This window comes from Notamacropus eugenii, chromosome 1 (genome assembly GCF_028372415.1).
Source record: "Notamacropus eugenii isolate mMacEug1 chromosome 1, mMacEug1.pri_v2, whole genome shotgun sequence".
Taxonomy (NCBI): domain Eukaryota; kingdom Metazoa; phylum Chordata; class Mammalia; order Diprotodontia; family Macropodidae; genus Notamacropus; species Notamacropus eugenii.
Genome location: NC_092872.1, coordinates 387,595,373 through 387,615,731, shown reverse-complemented (window position 1 = coordinate 387,615,731; position 20,359 = coordinate 387,595,373). Strand labels below are relative to the sequence as shown.

Genomic DNA, 20,359 nt, shown 5'->3' with positions numbered 1-20,359 from the left:
CTTCATTATTTTGGTGAAGAAAATCCCAAAAAGTGCCAAGGAGAATAAGACATGACTAAACAACTTAATAATGAGATGATAAAAAGATTATACTCTGATGTGTCTGTATTATGTAATATAAAGAATTCTTCTTTTACCCAAGACTAATGGTCAAAATGAAACATGTACTTGACTACACCTCCAGAAATCATACCACATGTCCAGAGAAGTTAAATCCAGGAAACTTTGGAATTCCCATGGACTAAGGTGAGCTGTCTAAATTTATGAGTGAATGTAAACTCAGTCCACCAAATCAAGTCATCTCCAGTCTAGGCTTCACATCCCACCCAGCTGCCCACAAAGGGTTATCTTGACATCTGTCACCGATCTCTCTTTCCCTCCAAATATCATCTTTTGTCTTCTACCTCCTGCTCTAGACACAGCAATTAAATTAATACTACATTTGCTTCTGGAAAAAGCCTGGCAATAGGATGCTCTATGGATCAATTTACTGTTCTTGTTATTTTCCAAATAATCTCCCTTCCCATATGTGTGGTTTCTCCCATTAAAATGTAGACTTCTTGAAGGACTATCTAACTTCTGCATTTCTATTTTCGACACTTGGTATAGTGCCTGTCACATAATAATTGCTTAAGGCAAAGAAAAATAGAGTTTAATTTCCTTCATAGGGTTCTAGATTCTGAACTACGTTCGATCCCCTCCTTTTAGAGATAAGGAAAGTGAAGCCCAAAGGAGTTAGGCACTTTCCTAAAAGTGACAGAAGAGAGTAAATGGGAGGGTGGAGGTTTGAGCCTCTTGTTCTTTCCACTGCACCATGCTATGTCTTCCCACTTGGAATAAGGCATATTAGAGTCCCTAAATTAGCCTACATAACTTTTAATGATTATATTAACTTAATAAAACCTACCTCTCTTTTCTTTTCATGTTACTTATGGAAATTCTCCCATGGATATGCATAGGTTAAAAGTCCGCCTTTCCATTCCCACCCCTCCTCCCCAATTTTGCTCTTGATGAGAAGAGGGTGGAATATACACTGGCTGGATTTTCTACAAAGATCAAAAACACCCAGCATCTTTTCCATTCACATTCCATGAAGTGCAATGCGGCCAATTTCTGTGTGTGGGAAAGTGGGTTTTTGTGTATGCGCAGCTCACTGCTAGTTCTCAGCCGCTCCCTTTGGTAACAATTTAACACCCACATGCATCCTCAAGAAGGTCAAAAGGGAATTGCAAAAATAAAAAAACATGTTTTAGAAATGTTAAATAGCTCCCACTTCCAAAATTCTTTTCCCTCACATTAAAAACGACATCATGCATGTTTCCACAAATTTCTTGTGGATTTAATAAAATGTGTGGTGATATCGTCCATAGAAAAAGTTGGAAACTGGAATGCTCTGCATAGGATATGACACATCGCCCTGGGAATAAAGTTCAGTTTTGTAATATGAATTTAAAGTGATCACACTTCAGTTTGTGTCCCTTTCTTAATCCGGAGAGAGGTCTCACAGCCATTCTGAAACTTTATATTCCTAGCAAAGGATCATGGAATTTCTATATTCATAGAAACTCAGCAAATGATAAAAACAATCACCTTCCTCCCCAGTGATCAAATTCCATTCACACGAGGAAAAATCAGTCATTTTTAGTCATCTGATACATGAAACTTCAAGTTTAATCCTCAGAACTTCTAAAATGTAAAAACAGAGAAATAATTGCCAAGAAGAACTAACAAGAGGTAAGGTTATAACACAAGTAGAACCGACTCTCAAATGTTGACCTGCAAATATAAATTGGTAGAAAGGTACTTTGCATAATCATGCATATGCAAATTATACCTCTCCATAATGGTTACAGAGGTAAGGTACATAGAGCCCCCTTGTCCTCAAGGCTTGTGAGGCCTCAATCCTCATCAGCTAAGGCTCTTCTCTGGGGATCTATTAGCTAATAGAACATAGGCTCCCTGACATCAGAGAAAAGTTTCATTTTTGTCTTCATATCCCCAATGCCCAACACAGTGTCTGGTGCATAGTACAAGTTTAATAAATACTTGTTGGTTGACTGATTGATTGGTTAGCAAAATAAGGAAGACTGCGTAGAGATGGGAAACAGTTTGGACAACCAGATGACTTCAAGCAAACCACTTAATCTCCTTTTGTCTCAGTTTCTTCATCTGTAAAATATCTACTCTAACAAGCTCAAAGGTTGTTTAGGGTTCTAAGTAAAATACTACAGGCAAAGTGCTTTGAAAAGAGCTATGGAAATGACAATTTTCATTATTTTTGTTGTTGTACCAAAAAGTGTCTAAAACCTGAAAGTATTCATGCACAACGTATCTTACTTATTTCTACAGAACCTCTTCCATATACACCATAAATTCCATAGCACTGTCTTGAATTCTGTAATATCATTTTTTTTCAGCTCTCACAAATCCTCCCCATCTTTCAAGGTCCACTTTCTCCACAAATCCCTAAAATCTCAATTCTTCCACAAGCCTTCCTTGACTGCTTAGACTCACTGATTTGTCCTTTCTCTGAATTTTTAAAGCATTAACAGCCTATACCACATTAATTGAACACTGGAGTACATCCTGACTCTTACTAGCCTTCCCCCAACTTCCAAAGAGTCGCTAAACAACAAACTGGCTAATTTATCATTTAATCAATAATCATCATAAATACCCTTTCAGTGTCCCCCAGCCTTGGATCTCACTACCTAGATTATAATTATTCCTCCAGTCGGGACAGAACAAACTGTTCCCATTTCTCATTTAGCCTATGAAATGTTCACATCATTCTGGCCAAGGAACCAAAAATTCTTGACTCTGGCCTTCCTTCTTCTCTCTGGAATCAGTAAGAAACTATTTAAGATATTCCCAGAAGTCCATAGGACAAACAAATCCAGCAAGATCATAGAATAATAGAATTTTGAGCTAAAAGAAACCTTAGAGACTTTCCGGTAAAATCTATTTTTTTTTTTTTAACATATGAGAAAGCTAAAGTACAGAAAGGGTGATTTTCTTGTCCAAAGAAACACAGATAGGGAGTAGAAGAGCTAGAACATGAACCGGAGTCTTTTGGCCTTAGTGCCCTTTGCACTACTTCGATGGTCCCACCCTTGGGACTAGGAACAAGTTGAAAAGAGCCAGTTCTTGCTACTGGCCCCTCACCCCAATCAGAGATGCCCAATTAGGCTAAAGAGTACTGTCTGCAACTATGAAATATTGTCTTGTGAAATATGTCACAGGACTAAAAAACAAACCCCCCTCAAAAAAATATAATTCTGCAAGTGACCTTCCAACACTATGCCATGATTTCTAAGTGAAGAAAACCCTAGTGGTTAGGAAATTATTAATGTCATAATAGGAAAATAAAAGAGAGAGGGACTCTGTCCATAGGTCCTCTACTTTGTAAGTAATTCTCACTGCTTGTAACACAAGCTTGTTCCAGACAACAAACTTTCCATCTGGTTCTTGGGTGGGACCCAGGGAGGTCTTTACCCAAATAAAGAGATGTTTAAGAAAATTATTCCAAGTAGCAAATGACACAAACACACATTATGTACTTAATCCTACCTTTGCCCAACAAGAAACCAAGCAACCAATATTTATTGAGCACCTATTCTATGCATGGCCCCATAGGAAGTACAAAAAGATAGATACTGATAATACTCTATTAATAGCTTAGAATTTGATTGGGAAAACAGGCCATATACACTTAAAGGGAGAAAATTTCAAGCAGGACTGATATTGTATCCATATAGGGAATTCCCAATAAGATAACTCCTACTGACGTACTGTGATCCAGCCAAACACAATTACAAGCTGGATTTTCTCTGTTCCTTACATTCAATATTCCATCTCCTATTCCTGTGCCTTTGCATACCCTGTCCCCCTGTCCCCCTTCCTCCATGCCTGGAATGCATTCTCTCATCACTTCTCCATAGAATCCTTCTCTTCTTCAAGATACAACTCAAGCATGACCTTCTGATCCTCCCTCATACTGCTGGTGTTCTCCTTCCCAAACAACCTCATAGTTAACTAATTTGTATATGTTTGTATTTATTTCCTTTATATAATTTTATACATATTTTTCATATTAGAAATGTAAAGTTCCTATAGGATAAGGTAGAGATTATTTCATAGGTGGCATAGTGGCTAGAAGGCCTGTCTTGGGATCAGGAAGACTCATCTTCCTGATTTCAAATCTAGTCTCAGAGACATACTAGCTGTGTGACCCTGGGCAAGTCACTTAACCCTGTTTGCCTCAGTTTCTCATCTGTAGAATGAGTGGAGAAGAAAATGGAAAACCACTCCAGTATCTTTGCAAAGAAAATACCAAATGGGGTTACAAAGAATTGGACATGACTGAAAATGACTGAACAACAACAATTTGTATCCCCCAGCATCTATGTGTCTGGCAGATAGTTAGCATGTAACGACTGCTGATTGATTGACTGAATGTCGACCAGCAACTACACTGAAATTCTTAAAGTAAGTATCAATGGCAAGTACATATCGCCTTGTTTTATACTTTCCTTGACATTTGTAATCAAGGGGTCATTGACCAAAGTGATCTTCGGTGTTGAATGTTTAAAGAGATCTTGTGTATATTAACATGGCAGAGTGGAAAGAGTATTGGAGGTAGAGTCTGGAAGACCTAGAGTCAAATATCATCTCAGATACTTACCATTCAATTCAATTCAATAATTATTTATTAAGTACCTACTATGCGCCAGGCATTTTGCTAAGCACTAGGGATACAAAAAGAGGCAAAAGATAGTTCCTGCCTTCTAGGAGCTTACAACATGCAAACAAATATATACAAAGCAAGCTATATACAGGATAAATAAGAAATAATTAAAAACACTGAAATTAATTTTAATTAAATTTTAATTAAAGTCTTCCTGATCTTCAGTTCCTTTTTCTGTAGCACCTCCGTGTGGGTCCTACTTCACAGGCTTGTAACAGATGTAATAAAGCACTTCAAAATCTCAATGTGGTATAGAGATGCTGGTTCATAAGATGGAAGATGCTACAATACAAATTAGAATATGATGAGTGGAAGGAACAAACAAAGATGTAAGATATTAGAACTGAGGAATCACAGGTATGGTTGGAGCTGAAGCAGGCCCAGAGTAGTTGCAATTCCTTTCCCTGTCTCTTGCCCAGACTGTAAGAAAAGAACCAGGTTCTTTCCCTGAGGCTGAAATTCATTGCTGAAGTAGAGGAAAGTATTTTGGCCCACTAGTAGTTTCGATAATGGCCCTGAAAGTGCTGGAAGCTTAGTAACTATAAGCATGGAGTATGGAGAATTTGTGTGTTTCATGGCTATGTGGACAAGCAGGAAGTATGTTAGGCATAACATGAAATCAGATGAGTTTAACAGGAAGAGCTGTGACATATATGCAAATGTGACAGTATCGGTGTCAAAGGCTCACAAATTTAGCCTCTGAGGTCATTTAGTCCAGGGTTCTTAATTCTTTTTGTGCCATGGACCCTTTAATTTGGTGAAGCCTATGGGTCTCTTCTCAGAGTAATATATTTAAAAGTAAAAAATAAAAGAAATGGAATTCTAGAAGGAACCAATTATATTGAAATAAAGTAGTTAACAAACTATTTTTAAAAAAACAAGTTAATAGACTTCAAGTAAAGAATCCCAAATTTAGTGCAAATTAAATTTTGCATTTTACATATGAGGAATGTTAGTCCTAGAGAAGTGATTTGTTCAAAGTCACACAGGCAATAAGTGACAGAAGAGGGATTTAAAGTCAGGACCTCAATTCCAAATCTAATGTTCTTCCTACTGTGCTGAAACTGACTCCTATGGAGGTGTACACATAAGTAAATGTGCTTTACTGCAGAGTCCTGAGCCAATTTAGAGACTGTTTACCTTCCAGGGAACTTGGATTTAGGGGTTAGGAACACAGGGAATGGGCCTCAAAAGCAGACTCCTGCACCTGTTGCTGGTTCAGTCTACCATTATGGGAGCCTTCAGAATTAAGCAGTGGGTGTGCATCTTTGGGACCATGGAGATGTGATGGAGTGGCGATCAGGGAGGCTCTGGAGGCAGGGAAGCCCTAGCATATCTCTTAGAGTGATTGGGAAGCCTTGCTCTAGACATGATCCTCAAACTGTCATTGAGGAGTACTGACTAATACTAAGCTTTGACACATCTTATATTTTCTTTGGCTCTGTTTTGTACATGGCACAGTGAGTAGAGCACTGGACTTGGAATCAGGAAGACTCATCTTCCTGAGTTCAAATCCCTTCTCAGACACTAGCTATGTGACCCTGGGCAAGTCACTTAACCCTGTTTACCTCAGTTTCCTCTTCTGTAAAATGAACTGGAGAAGAAAATGGTAAACCACTCCAGTATCCTTGCCATGAAAACCCCAAATTGGGGTCATGAAGAGTCAGACATTACTGAAATGACCTAACAATACCCCGTGAGCAAAGGCATAGAGGTGGCAATAGGCAAGGCCTAATTGGGGATAGGAATAACCCAATTAATCTGCAAGGGAGGTTTGGAAGGACAGTCAGGAAGGATAAGGTTGAAACTAAGAATAATATTATGATGGTGACTTTGAGTCCCATGGGAGATTTTTTCACCTTGGCTTTATAAGAAAACCATTGAGGGAGTGTCAACCCACAGACCCATCACAGTCACCATGTCTCATGTCCTCTCTCTACCCTCTCTTCATCACAAAAAAAAAGAAAGAAGAATGAATGACACCTCAAACAATGTTTGAGAGACTAACAATAATTCTAACTTCAAACAGGCTAGACATAAAAGTTGAACACTCTTGCCACAGACTCGACCACTGGGAAATCGCTGCCAAGCTAACATTAATTCCCCAGTCACTGGAGAGCCTTTACTGGGTATGAAACTTTTTATTCCAACTTCTTTAACATTTCAATCTAGGGCACATATACCATGTGACAAATCCAGGTCACATTCCCCTCTAATCCCCAAACAGGGTGTTAACAGTTAAGCCTGAAAGGAATAAAATCCCATGAGAATGCACATGGGAGAAAAGCAAATGAGTTGATTCATGTTGTAGGATCACAGGCTTCATAGGATCATAGAATTCAAGCTGGAAGGGACTTTCAAGGTCCTCAAGTCCAACTCCCTCATTTTACAGATGAAGAAATTAAGGTTTAGAGAGGTTAAATGGTTTGTCTAGAGTCAAACAAATAGTCATTGTTTGCTTATTATGGTTAGTTCACAAACATGAAAAATGTTCAACAAACATTTATTATGTTTCTACAATGCCAATAATAATAATGCGTATTGGGTTGCATGGGGTGTTCAAGGAAGACTAGAACCTCTGGTGTGAAAGCTTGCTGGGTCCTTTTCAGGTCTGCTCATCCACCTTTAATGTCCATCTGTCACTCAACTCTCACCTGCACCTCCAAGAAGCACCCAGTAAAACCTTCCAGGCAGATGGGCTAAACTAAGGTGAGGGTAACAGACCTATTAGTGAGTTAGAAGGGTGTATACCCCAAGTATGGGAAGACTTCCCCAGGCAGAATGAGTAGATTAGAACTTGGTAACTCAATTCAATTATTGATTATTTCACCATGCTGTTGTAAGGATCATTAAAATTGTATATATAAAACTTCATTTTTAAAAATCTGTTTTCATCAGTGGGCATCTCTCTCTCTTTTAGTGCAATAATTTCCCTATGCCTCACTAGGGATAGTGAGGGAGTGTCAACCACAGAGCCCATCATGAATTGGTATAGCCAGAAGGATTCATCACCTCCTAACTGAACTCTGCTAGGTGATGGTAGCTTTCACCAGTGTTCTCAAGTGAGTTATTTCTGGAGAGGACTGCTTTAGAGGCTACATCAGCAATGATCATGAAGGAAGAAGACTAAAAGTCAACCTTCTTCTGGACACTCGTGCCAGACTGAGAATGTGAGGGAACAGGCAGCAAGAGTAATGGTGCCTGTTCATATAGAGAGGGGTGTTGGTACAGCAGGCAGATAAATGATGAAGAGAAATAAAACAGATCAATAAACATCAGAGAACTTGGATCCAAATTCCACCTCTGCTGTGTACTGTGACTGTGGGGAGTTATTTAATTTCTTGGAGAATTCATTTCCTTATTTGTAAAATAAAGGTGTCGGACTAGATGACTTCCAAAGTCTTTTCTAACTCTAAACCTACTATATATATATAAAATATATACATGAGTATATATGTGTGTTTATGTCTCTGTGTGTATACATATATGTAAATATATACATACACATACTTAGAGAGAGAGAGAGAGGAGGAGAGGAGAGAAGAGGTGAGAAGAGGAGAAGAGAGGAGATGAGATGAGATGAGAGAGAAAGAAGTTAAAAGCCCTATGGACTTGGCCAAGTAAGTCACTTACATGGACCTCAGATTCTTTATCTCTAAAATGGATATACTAATTACATCTACCTCACAGAGTTTATAGAGTTGATGAGAGGTTCAAATGAGACTGTGTGCACACATATGCACGTATGCATGTAGACTATATCTATATACATATAGACATGTGTATATATAAAAATACATGTGTGCTTATCTCTATATGTGCATTATGCATCAACTTCACATGCTTGATACGACTCTCCGTGTGTTAGACACATACACATACACACATATACCACATACAGACCTACAGAATCCCATTTAGATCTATTATCAACCTTGTGACGTGAGTGTGATTGTTATCCCCATTTTACAGATGAGAAATCTGAGATCCACACAAGTAACTTACTTGTTCATAGTCATACTATGACTGTCAGAAGTTGAATCTGGATCCAGGTTTTCTTAACTGTAAATACAGCAGTTCTTGATGCCAATTGTCCCCTCACTTCTCTTCATCTTCAAATACATCCCAAAGCTGTTGATTTTATGAGACAATAGGATCCGAAATATTTTAGTGCTGAAAGAGATGTTGGAAATAATCTAATCAGCTCTTCACCTTACAGTAGATCAGGGGTCTCCAAACTATAGCCCCAAAGACCAAATCCACCCCACATCAGCCTTGTATTATGAAAACTTAATTTAAATTGTAAAAACTCTTCTTAGCTCTCTGGCCTATAAAACCAGATGACTGCCAAAGATGGTCCCCTGACTGCAGTTTGTTGGACATCTGTAATAGAAGGTGAAGTCCAGAGAACTAAGGTGACTTGCAAAGGATTTCCCATGTCTCTCCAGGGCTAGATACCAAGGATTTAGCATCAAGTTCATAGGAAATGAAAACCATGACAACTTATATTGGGAAAATATTACTTATCTTCACTAGTTTAGAATCCAAATTTTAAGCAACTTTTTGAATGTAGGATTAGATTCATTTTACTTGGACCCAGATTGCAGAAGTAGAAGCAGTAGGTAAAAGTTGCCAAGAGACAGATTTTGGCCTAATATTAGGAAAAACTTTCTAATAATTAGAAATGTCCAAAAGTGCATCAGAGCATGGCCATGTTCCCAAGCAGGGGACACAGAATGAGAACAAGGCTAGGGTTTAGGCCTCCTCTTCCAGAAACCTAAACTACAGCTCCCTTCACTAACCTTGGGCCCTGAAAGGTGGGACACTAGCCCCAGCTCCTTTCAGTAGTTCCTCATATAATATCATCTCATACCTGGACTTATATCAACTATGTTCTACTCTGTATGAGAAGAAAACAGTACCTCAGCCTTCTATCCCCTATACATACACATACATGTATATATATATATATATATATATATATATATATATATATATATATATATATATATATATATATACACACACATACATATATATAGGTGTATATCTATATCTCTCTCTCTCTATATGTGTGTGTTGTATATGTATGTGTGTATATATACCCACATGTATGTATATGTGTGTATGTCTGTGTGTGTGTACACACACACACACACACACACACACACACACACACATACACACTCACTTGCAACTACATACCCTTAGGTGGGAGGTCCTCAGTCTCTTACTCTTCATTTCATTATCACAGAATTTGAGAGATAGAGGGGACCTCATAAGTCACAAAGTCCAGCCCATGACCAAAAGGATGTCCCACATACTTTTGTATATGTAATATTGAGAAAAATGATCATTTTCTATTATATTAACAACTAATGATTAAATTAGGATTAAGTCCTTTTCTTTCTTTTCTTTTTTAAGGGGTAGCTTCTGTAGGTCAGTCAGCCAGTCTCTAAAAGATTGATTGATGAGATTGCCTTGGAGAGCACACTCCTTGATCTTGGGTGGGACCCCAACCAAGTAAGAAATCTTATTTCTATTTAGAGTGTAAACAAACTTTAGGTGAATTCTTTCCATAACGCAATGAGCCCATGTCCTTTCCCTGCTCCAGTGGAATTTAAGATGACCCAGCTCAAAAAGGAGAAAACTACCCTGAGTGATCTGGGTAGAAATGGATTCCTCTGTCCAGATTGTTGAAAGGGGCTGAATCTCATGAGCTAGTCACATTCTCAACAGGAGGAGCTAAAGACTTCAAGTTCACTTCCTCATTTAAATGTCCACCAATTAGTATGGATTTCTTCTATCATGGGCATTCCCTTTCAAAAAAATATTAAGGCATTGTAGTGCCAATGAAATATTCACAACGTCTATCGCAGCCATGAATATCCCAGCACAATTTTTGTGAAATAAACATGGGAGCTCCGCATGGAAGACAGGACCAAAACATTTATTAAGGCACCAGAAGGTCAAATCCATCATAGTAACAAAAATCTATACGCAGTAACAATGCGGAGAACAAGACCATCCCCAAGCCTTCCCCTGCCAGGCTTCCCACAAACCAGGTCCAATAAACTAACCACAAACAATCACAAAATCACTCCTGCTACTCAGCAGCCTGCATCCCTCCCAGCTCTGACAGCTCTCACGTCTCACTTCCTCTCAGCTCTGCCCTAGCTCTGCCCTTCCTGTTCTACCCTTCCTGCTCCACCTATTCACGAAACTCTTCCCACCAGCGGTTCCATGTGACTCAGACTCATGTGACCCAGGCAGGTCACATGGGCCTATTAATGAATGGGAAAGATCTCCCCATTTAAATTACCATTACAGGCATTCGGTGCCTCCATTAGGGGTCTTTGGTTACTGAGAGAAACTACTCACCATCAATTTATTGATTATTGGCTAGCCTGATTAATAAATTGATTATTACCCAGAAACTCTCTCACGTTTTTTATTCATCTCAGTATATAACAAGTGGCCACCTCTGTTTGAAGACATCTAAGAATGGGGAATTCACCAGCTCTCAAAGAAGCCTACTGTACTTTTGAATAGCTCTAATTGTGAGAAAATATTTTCTTTCTACCACAACTAAATTGGCCTCTTGGTAGCTTGACTCATTGATCCTGATTTTTAATCTTTTGGGGCCAAGTTGAACAAGTCTAAGCCCTCTTGCACATGACAGACCTTCAAATACTTGAAGATAGCTGTTATGTCTCTTTTCTCTATCCCTCAACTAGTCTGCTTTTCTCTGAGCTGAACATATCCTGGTCCTTTAACTTCTCCTCAAATGAAATGAATTCAAGAACCTTCACCATTCTGGTAGCTATCCTCTGGATGTTCTTCAATGACTTAATCCATAATTCACAGAAGTAAACAAATACTCTAGATGATAGGTGATGAAGGTGGATTACAGTGGTGTTATCGCCTCCATATTTCTGAACTCAGGAGAGTATATCAAGGAATGAATTTTGACAGAAAAGGGGAGAACATTTTAAAGGTAAAGACCAGTGTGTGTGTGTGTGTGTGTGTGTGTGTGTGTGTATGTGTGTGTGTGTGTGTGTGTGTGTGTATGTGTGTGTGTTTGTGTGTGTGTGTGTAAATGATTTACTCAATTATAGTCAAGATTGTGAAGGAAAGAAAGTGAGGTCAGAACAGTAGTCAATGAACTAAAAGAAAAGGGAGGGTTGATGAAAACAGAAGACAAAAGAATAGGCTTAGGAGAGATGATTAAGTGAGAGATGGTAGAGTAGGTGGTTATGACTAGAAAAAGTAATATTAGTGTTCAAGACCATGGAGGCAGTGCAATTGTGGGTGGTGATGAAATTTAGGGCATGGACATCCTTGTGGATAAAGATTAAAGACATAGGTTACTGGGTTTGCTGAAGGTGATGAACTGAATATTCCCAGCTGAGATTCCAAAGTATTCAAAGGGACATCAACATGTATCTTGCAGCACCTAAGGTTGAGGTCAGGGTTTGGAGTAGAGAAGATGGTTGTGAATTAGGCAGGAATTTCTTGAGAAAGGATGGAGAACAAGCCACAATGAGCAATCTTTGAAAATGAAGGAAGTGCACAAAATGAATCTACAGCAAGAGGCATCTCAAAATTGGGCTTAAGACACTCTCTGACATTACTAGAATATACCTTATGAAACTAATGTGGGAGCACAGTGGGGATAAGTCTGAATTGGTGCCCCCTGGAGGAGGAAGCCACCATTGGTTAGATTCCTAATTTAACTATTCTTGCTAACTTGGTCCTAAATTCAATTAGTTCTATGGCTTGTGAAGGATAAAAGCAGTCAGGATGCTGACTTTAAATGTCAGCACTCTGGAACAAAGTACTGATTGCCTCACCCTTGTTAAATTATTTTAAAGTAAGCTCAAGGCTAGGAGGTAATAGCTATGAGGATCTGGGTGATATCAATGGTTCAAATGAAATTCATGGGAATAGAATTTCTGAGTGGAAGATGGAGGGTCTAGAAGTATCAGTGATGGGTTTGAAATATGTCCACCCCTCCTCCTGGACCAGCGTGTCAGGCAGCATTAAATGTTTCCTTTAGTACAAGATTCAAGAAGTATGAGAGGAAGATGTTAAATATAATGTGGAGATTGCAGATGACAGAGTGGAAAAGGAAGGCAGAGTAGGAAAGGGATTTGGGAAGGGGAAGCCTGAGCTAGATGATGCTAGAGGAAATAGTTCCAGAGAAAGAGGGTTTTGGCCTTAGCAAATGGAAACTCTGAATCATAGAAACAAGGGGAGGAGCAGGTAAGGATTTGTACAACATAGGGAAAGTACCAATTGAATCCTCCAAGATTTTGTTAATGATGAAGGGTACCATCTGTACTGAGGCAGTGGGGTCAGCCAGTTCTTTCTCTAAACACCAAGGAGCACAGGAGAGAAGGCAGATGAGGTCAGTGAATGTATGATGATCACTTCTGAGGGATTGGACTGAACTCCAGTTCAGTGCCAATGCCTTTGCCTCATCTCAAGATGTAAAGGGATGACATAAGCCCAAAAGATATGCCACATGTGAAATAAGGACTTAATTCCTACTTTGTGTCATTGTGTAGAAATTGGTCTTAAAATGACAAGAAGCCTGTCATTCAGGTATTCAGTGGTTTTTAAAGGAAAGACTTGTTTTGCTCAGATGGTTAGGTGAAATATGGCAAGGTAAGTACACCTAAAATTCTCCTTATCTTTTATATTCTTGTGCTGCTAAGCACTTATAGAAGAAGTCACATAATCATATAGACTGGGCCCACTACAAATTTTTGTCATCTAATCTCAAATGGACACTCATTGCCACTTGACAATCCTTTTACTGTTCCCTAGTGACTCTTACCATATCAGAGGCAGCTAAGTGGTTCAGTGGATAGAGTACTGGGTCTGAAGTTAGGAAGACTGAAGTTTAAATCTGGCCTCAGACACTCACTAGCTATGTGATCCTCACTAGCAAGTCACTTAATTTCTGTTTGCCTTAATTCACTGAAGAAAAAAATGGCAAACCATGTCAATATCTTTGCCAAGAAAACCTTATACAGGGTCACAAAGAGTCAGACATGACTGCACAACAAATCAACTATTATACTCTCCACAGTAGTGGTTCTGAACCCTTACTCTTCTCAAGCTTGCTACGCCACTTATTCTCTTTCCTCCAAGTAGAGAAGCTTGCCTCCTATTTTACTTAGAAAACAAAAGAATTAATCCATTGTGAACTCTCTTTTCTTTCTTTTTTCATAATTCTAATGATTTCTACCTTGTCAGTCCTCAAAACCCATCCCTCTTTATTCCTTCTATCTCTGAGGAAGAGATAGTGAAAAGCACCCCCCTACCTATGCCTCTGTTTGTACTCACAATCCCTTCATGGGTCTGACTCTTCCATCATTCTCTCTTGTATATCTTCCATCTCTCCTTATTTATGGGCTCTTTCTCTACTGCCTAGACACATGCCCATGTTTTCCCCATCCTTAAAACAACAAACCTTTCACATATGCTACTGTCTTCTCAAGCTACCATCATGGGTCTTTTCTTTCTTTCACATCAATAGTCTTAGATAGGAGACCTTTTTTATCTCTACTTCCTCACCTACCACTCGTTTCTCAGATTTTTTGAAATCTCACTTCAAACTCCATATTTAACTAAAATTTTTGTAGGCAAGATTACTGATGCACATTTTGTAATACCTGTTCTATAAACCTCTCATAAATAAAGTATAGATACTCTTGTTTCTTTAAGAGTGGAGAAGTTATATAGGAGTTGTAGTTGTAATCATTATTCCATTACATAGTTCTCATATGGAATCAGAGAGAATATGCATTCCTAGGTTTTATCTATGAGGACATATAAGATAAACAATGAAGAAAGCAGAGGAAGAAGGTAAGGAGAAACTGCTGCCTCATGAGAACTGTCACTTGCTATTTTATAAGAAAAGACATAAAGAGACTATTCTGAATGAATCTGGAGACCTACTAAAAGTGATGACAAACAAAAGTTAATGAAACTCTTTTCCTGTTATGATTTAAGAGAAGATACAGAAGAAAGAGGTCTTTTTTCCCTCATGAAGAACCTATCTGAATTTTATGTCATGAAGAAAATGCAGAGAATTCTTGGGAAGAGACTTTGCTTGGTTCCTGAATGAACAAGATGGTATGGTACTCTTTTTATAGACTGAAAAGAAATCATCTGCGTTTTGGGGAGGATTGGAGGTGATTCCAGTAGCGATATTTTTTCCACAGCTAAAAACTGTAATTAATTATCTATGATTTCACATGATAATTTACTTCATTATGAATAAATAATATATTTGATAACTTTAATATTTAATTCTAGGAGATTAAGTGATTCAATATATAATGAGGCAAGAGTAACTACTATTAGGAAAGGAGGGTTCTCCAGTTTATTAAATAAATACTATACTATGAACTTGTGGGAACTCTAAATTTAGTTGATTAAGAGCTTTGTTAAAATTTTATTATTTATTGAAGAAATATATAATCATAACCCTAGACCATCCTAAAACTCAGGATTTGATAAAACATTATAATACATTAAGTAGCAATGGGCTAGTGAGACTCGAAAATCCTTTAAATAATTAATTGCTAAATCCACTGGTCTTTCCTTAGTTTTTATCCTACTTGACCTCTCCACAGCTTTGACACTGCTGATCTCTCCTTTCTTTTCCCTTAACTTTGGTGGCCCTATTGTTCTCCTCCATACACATCTTACCATTGCTCAGACTTTTTTTGCTAAAAATTGTCATCCGTCACCCATGATCTGAGTATGAATATCGCGGAAATTCTGTCTTTGACTCTCTTCTATTCTCTCTTTATAATTTCTCCTTTGAGAGTCTTATCAGCTCCGAAGGGTTCAATTGTCATCTCTACCCCTGTTATTCCCTATGAAGTTCTGCCTTTAGTTCCAATTCTGTTGTGTCAACTTCTTATTGGACACTGCCATGTGGATGGTCCCATCCGAATCTCAAATGGAGAACCAGAACTCACCCTATTCCTTAATAACCCCTCATCTTGACTTTCCTACTTCTTTTGAAGCTACTATTATTATTCTAGTCACCCACATTCATGACCTTGATTCTTCCATCTTCCTCACCCTTATCCATATCCAATCAGGTGTCAAGTCTTGTTGATGGTACTCCCACCACATCTTTCCTTTTTTCTTCATTCCAATAGAAATGATAACAATAATGATAATCACATCTACATAGCATCTATTACGTGTCAAGCACTTGCTAAATGTTTTTTACAAATAAAATCTCATTTAATTTTCACAACAACCCTAAGAATTAGGTACTATCTCCATTTGACAAATGAGAAAATTGATCCATACAGAGCATAAGTGACTTGTCCAGGGTTATACACCTAGTAAGTGTCTGAGGCTGGATTTGAAATTGAGTATTTCTGATTCTAAGTCCAGCATTCTATCCACTTCTATATCAGCACCCCAGTTCAGTCTCTGTTTACTTCTTACCTGAACTATTATAATAATCCTTTTCCCCATTTTCAGTATCTCCCTCCTACAATTCATTATTATCCACATATGGAGCAGCTAGGTGGTGTGGTGGATAGCACACCAGTGCAGAAGTCAGGAGGACCTGAGTTCAAATCTCACCTCAGACACTTAACACTCACTAGCTGTGTGACCTTGGGCAAGTCACTTAACCCCAATTGCCTCATCCTGGGTCATGTCTAGTCATCCTGATGAATATCTGGTCACTAGATTCAGATGGCTCTGGAGGAGAAGTGAGGCTGGTGACCTGCACAGCCTTCCCTCACTCAAAAACAAAGACAAATGCAAGTCATGTCATCATTTCTCTCATGGTATGGTCTTCTTTGGCAGCAAAGGATGAACACACATTATCCACATAGCTGCCAAATTAATATTCTTAATGCATAGGTCATACCATATCATTCTCTCCTACTTAAAAAACATCTTTGACTCCGTATTGCCTCTCTGATAAAATGCCAACTACTCAGCCTGGCTTTTAAAGTCCTCCAACATTTCTTTACCAATAATCTTCCCCAAGTAATTTTGTATTACTCTCCTTCATGCATTCTATTTGATAGCAAAACTTTCCTGCCAACTTTTTAACTTGATGTTCTATCTCCAGTCTTCTGTGCTTCTGCTCAGGCTATTCTGGATAATCCATCCCTCCCTTTCTTCTTCAAATTCTATTATATCTACTTAGCTGCCTAGGTATTATTTAGTTCTGTGAAGATTAGAACTCTTGTGGTTTTGTCTTTGTATGTTGCATGGTGTCTTATATAGATCAAGCTACCTGAATGGGGACCCAGTTATCTGGGTAACTCAGCTCATCCTCTCCCTTCTGTGCCCCCTTCCTTCTTTCTCCTCAAAGGAAGGTGAATTTGGATGGTCAGAGGATGTCCAGTTAACTTGGGGTCTACTGACGCCATTTATTTCTTTTCCTCCCTCCCTCCCTCCCCTCCTCCCTTCTTCCCTTCCTTCCTTCTTCCCTTCCTCCCTCCCTTCCTTCCTTGTTTCCTTCCCCAAAACCTTAGACCCAGCACACTCAGAAGCCCATTGATAGCATACCAACAGTTCCTGCCCAAATTGTTTTCTGGACACCTGGGGCTTAAAAGTGATTATCAATAGTAACTGTTGCTTTTTACCTCCCAGCTTGCTTTACTTATACATTTCTTTTCTTTTGCTCTTTAAAACAGCCATTCCGATTACTTCTTAAAGAGGCCTATTCACTGAATGGGTGTCACCTCACTCTAAGTGAGTACCTGAATAGGGCTTAGCCAAAAAAGGCCAGGGTTTCCCACTGCATCGTCCTAGGGCATCTCCAAGTCATCCTGATGAATATCTGATCACTGAAACCAGATGGCTCAGGAGGAGAAAGTAAGGCTCCCAGCCCTCTCTCACTCAAAACAAAGTCAAGTGCAAGTCATGTCATCATTTCTCTGATGTCATGGTCTTCTTCGAAAAGAAGGATGAACACAGAAACAAGTGTCTTACATATAGAAATTGCTTAGGAAATGTATTTGCTGAATTGAATTGAAATGGAAAACACTGCCTCAGGATAGAATGATAATTAGGATTATATTATATCAGATATATATTATATCATATCACACTATAATATGTTGTGTTATATTATTATTATATAATATTATATCAGGATATAATGATATAATGAAATTCCAATTCACGGACATCTTGAAGGCAAAGTTGAATCAACTCTTGTCAAGAATGTTATAGAGGAGGTCTCTGGTCACTTACAAATTGTACTCGATAGCCTCAGAGGTCTCTTCATATTCTGAAACTCTTCGTTGTGCTTAGAGCTCCTAGATAGAACTGGACTCAAGTGAGTCAACCAAGTATTTGACCATTTACAGTGTAAATAAAATGCTTAAATCCTGAGCCCTGATCAACTTGAGAGCCATATATTACCTTCTTGCTTATCCTGTCTTTCCACTTACTTAATATAGTCAGTCACTTGCTTGTATTAGTGATGTCAGCTGAGAGCTGACTCAGCTCTTACAGGTTTAGAAGCTCATAGATTTAGAGCTAGAAGTGACTGTCTGTCACGGACGGTCACTTAATCTCAACCCCTCATCTTACAGATGAAGTAAACAAGATTCAGAGAAGTTCAGGTATTTGTTCAAGGTCAGATAACTAGTATACGTGTTTTAAGTTTTTGTCTTTTACCTTCCTCTTGAAGAAATCTCTAATGAACTTCCATTGACTGGAGCTGGTATTGACTTGCCCTGAAGAAGCCACTTCAATCTATATTTGCAGTCACCACTTGTATATTCCAAGAGTAAAGAAAGCCAGCAGAATTGTGTAGTGGAAAGGACCCTGAATTGGAAGTTGAGATCTAGTTGTCAGTCTTAGCTCTGGCACTAGTTAACCAGGAGACTTTGGGGTAAGTTAACTAACCTCTCTCTGGAACTTGGTTTCCTGATCTGCATAAAGAGTGCAATGAACCAGCTGGCCTCATCTGTGATTTTATGAATATTTATGTACAGGCAGAGTAAGAAACTACTTATATGGTGTAATTAAGGTGTCAGTCAGTCAACTAGCATTTGTTGTCTGCTGTGTGCTAGGAACTGTACTAGGTACTAGAGATACAAAGAAAGGTAAAAAATAGTCCCATCTAAGAGAAAGTGTCTCTAATAGAAAACATGTCCTTAACCAACTACCATGTTGTCTAAAAACCTTACCATTTATAATTCAATTAGTTTATTAATTGAGCCCTTCCTATTTTTCAGGAAGCTTGGAATAGTAGATAGATAATTGGCTTTGCAGTCAGGAAGACCTGTATTCCAGTCCTTGCTCTGACATGTGTTGATCCTGTGACCCTGAGAAAGTCATTTAACCACTTAGTGCCCTAGGTAACTAAGACAGGGAATTGCTGAACAATTGTTGATCTGCATTGGTAGAGGGAGTTTCTTTACTGGAAGGTTGGGGGTGGGGGAGATAAGAGACAAAGGGGCACCAGAAGAAAAATAGAAGGAGTAGTAATTTCCTTCGTCTCTCAACCACAGTAGGGTCTTGGGAAAAGAGAAGAAAAGCATGGGGGAGAAGGGGATTAAGAAGGGGCTCTTGCCTAGGAAGGGGAAATGAAAGGTTGCCACTCAACGACATTCCTGGTGAGGGTAGGGGGTGGGAAGGGTGGAAAGGTATATGCTATAGTATAGTATCCCCTCTGGGCCACTAACCTTCCTCCTGAATTCTCACTCATTGCTTGGGTCTCCCAGGGTATAAATACCACAACTTCAATATATTCAGTGAACCCACACTCCCCAAACTAATACCCACTAGTGGGTTTATCTTTAGCAGTAAGCCAGTTGACATAATTACCTCAAAGCAAGGGCATTTACTGAAATGGGATATTGGGAACAGTAGTAGCAAAACACTTCCCCATAAACTTGGGGTTCACTCTCCTATAAAAACAGAATTTGTGGGAAGATGGAACATATACATAGAGCACATAATAGAGAGATTCACAAATAAGGAAAACATTTCCATTGTCAAGTCAGCTCATACCTAGAGAACTACAGGGACCCCAGTGTACTTTTCTTTCTCATCAGGTCCTCATACTGTTCCTCTTGGGTGCATTGATCCTGATGGAGATAAACATAAAATAGAATAGTCTCTGATTTTAGGGAGGTTATTTTCTAATGGATGTATTATATGGGAATGGGAGAGAGGGAAACATCACCTATAAATACCATGCATAAATTAGTTATCAGATTAGCATTACAGGAGCAAAGAACAGAGGTTAAGATGGAGGAAGACAGAAAGATCTCTCTAGAGTAATAAGCATGACTGAGGAGAACAACCTTCGAAGGGGGTTGACTGATTGTCAAGGCACAGGGTTTGGGTGCTTAGTAAGGGGAAAATGTGAGAAAGTAATGGAGATAAATGTCACCTACTGATCTACCTTTTGCTTTGAATTCTCTTCTTTCTCCATGGTTTTCCATGGGTTCATCTACAAAGGCATATGCTAGCAGTGCCACACCACAGTGCCCACTGAGTTGGCACAAAGCTTCTAAATGGCAGGTCCAGCTCAGAGGCCCTAGTATCTGTTTTTGATGCATGTGACTTTCAATTTTATGATCCAAGGTCTGA

At 38.8% G+C, this 20,359-nt stretch overlaps 1 long non-coding RNA gene across 1 annotated transcript; it reads right to left on the bottom strand.

Annotated features, from left to right (window-relative positions):
• Positions 1 to 4,869: 4,869 nt before the first annotated feature.
• Positions 4,870 to 8,914, bottom strand: LOC140518576 (uncharacterized). Its single transcript, XR_011971959.1, has 2 exons — positions 8,753 to 8,914; positions 4,870 to 5,029 (listed from the first exon to the last, which is right to left on the bottom strand). It is a non-coding gene; the product is annotated as an uncharacterized lncRNA (long non-coding RNA).
• Positions 8,915 to 20,359: the final 11,445 nt, after the last annotated feature.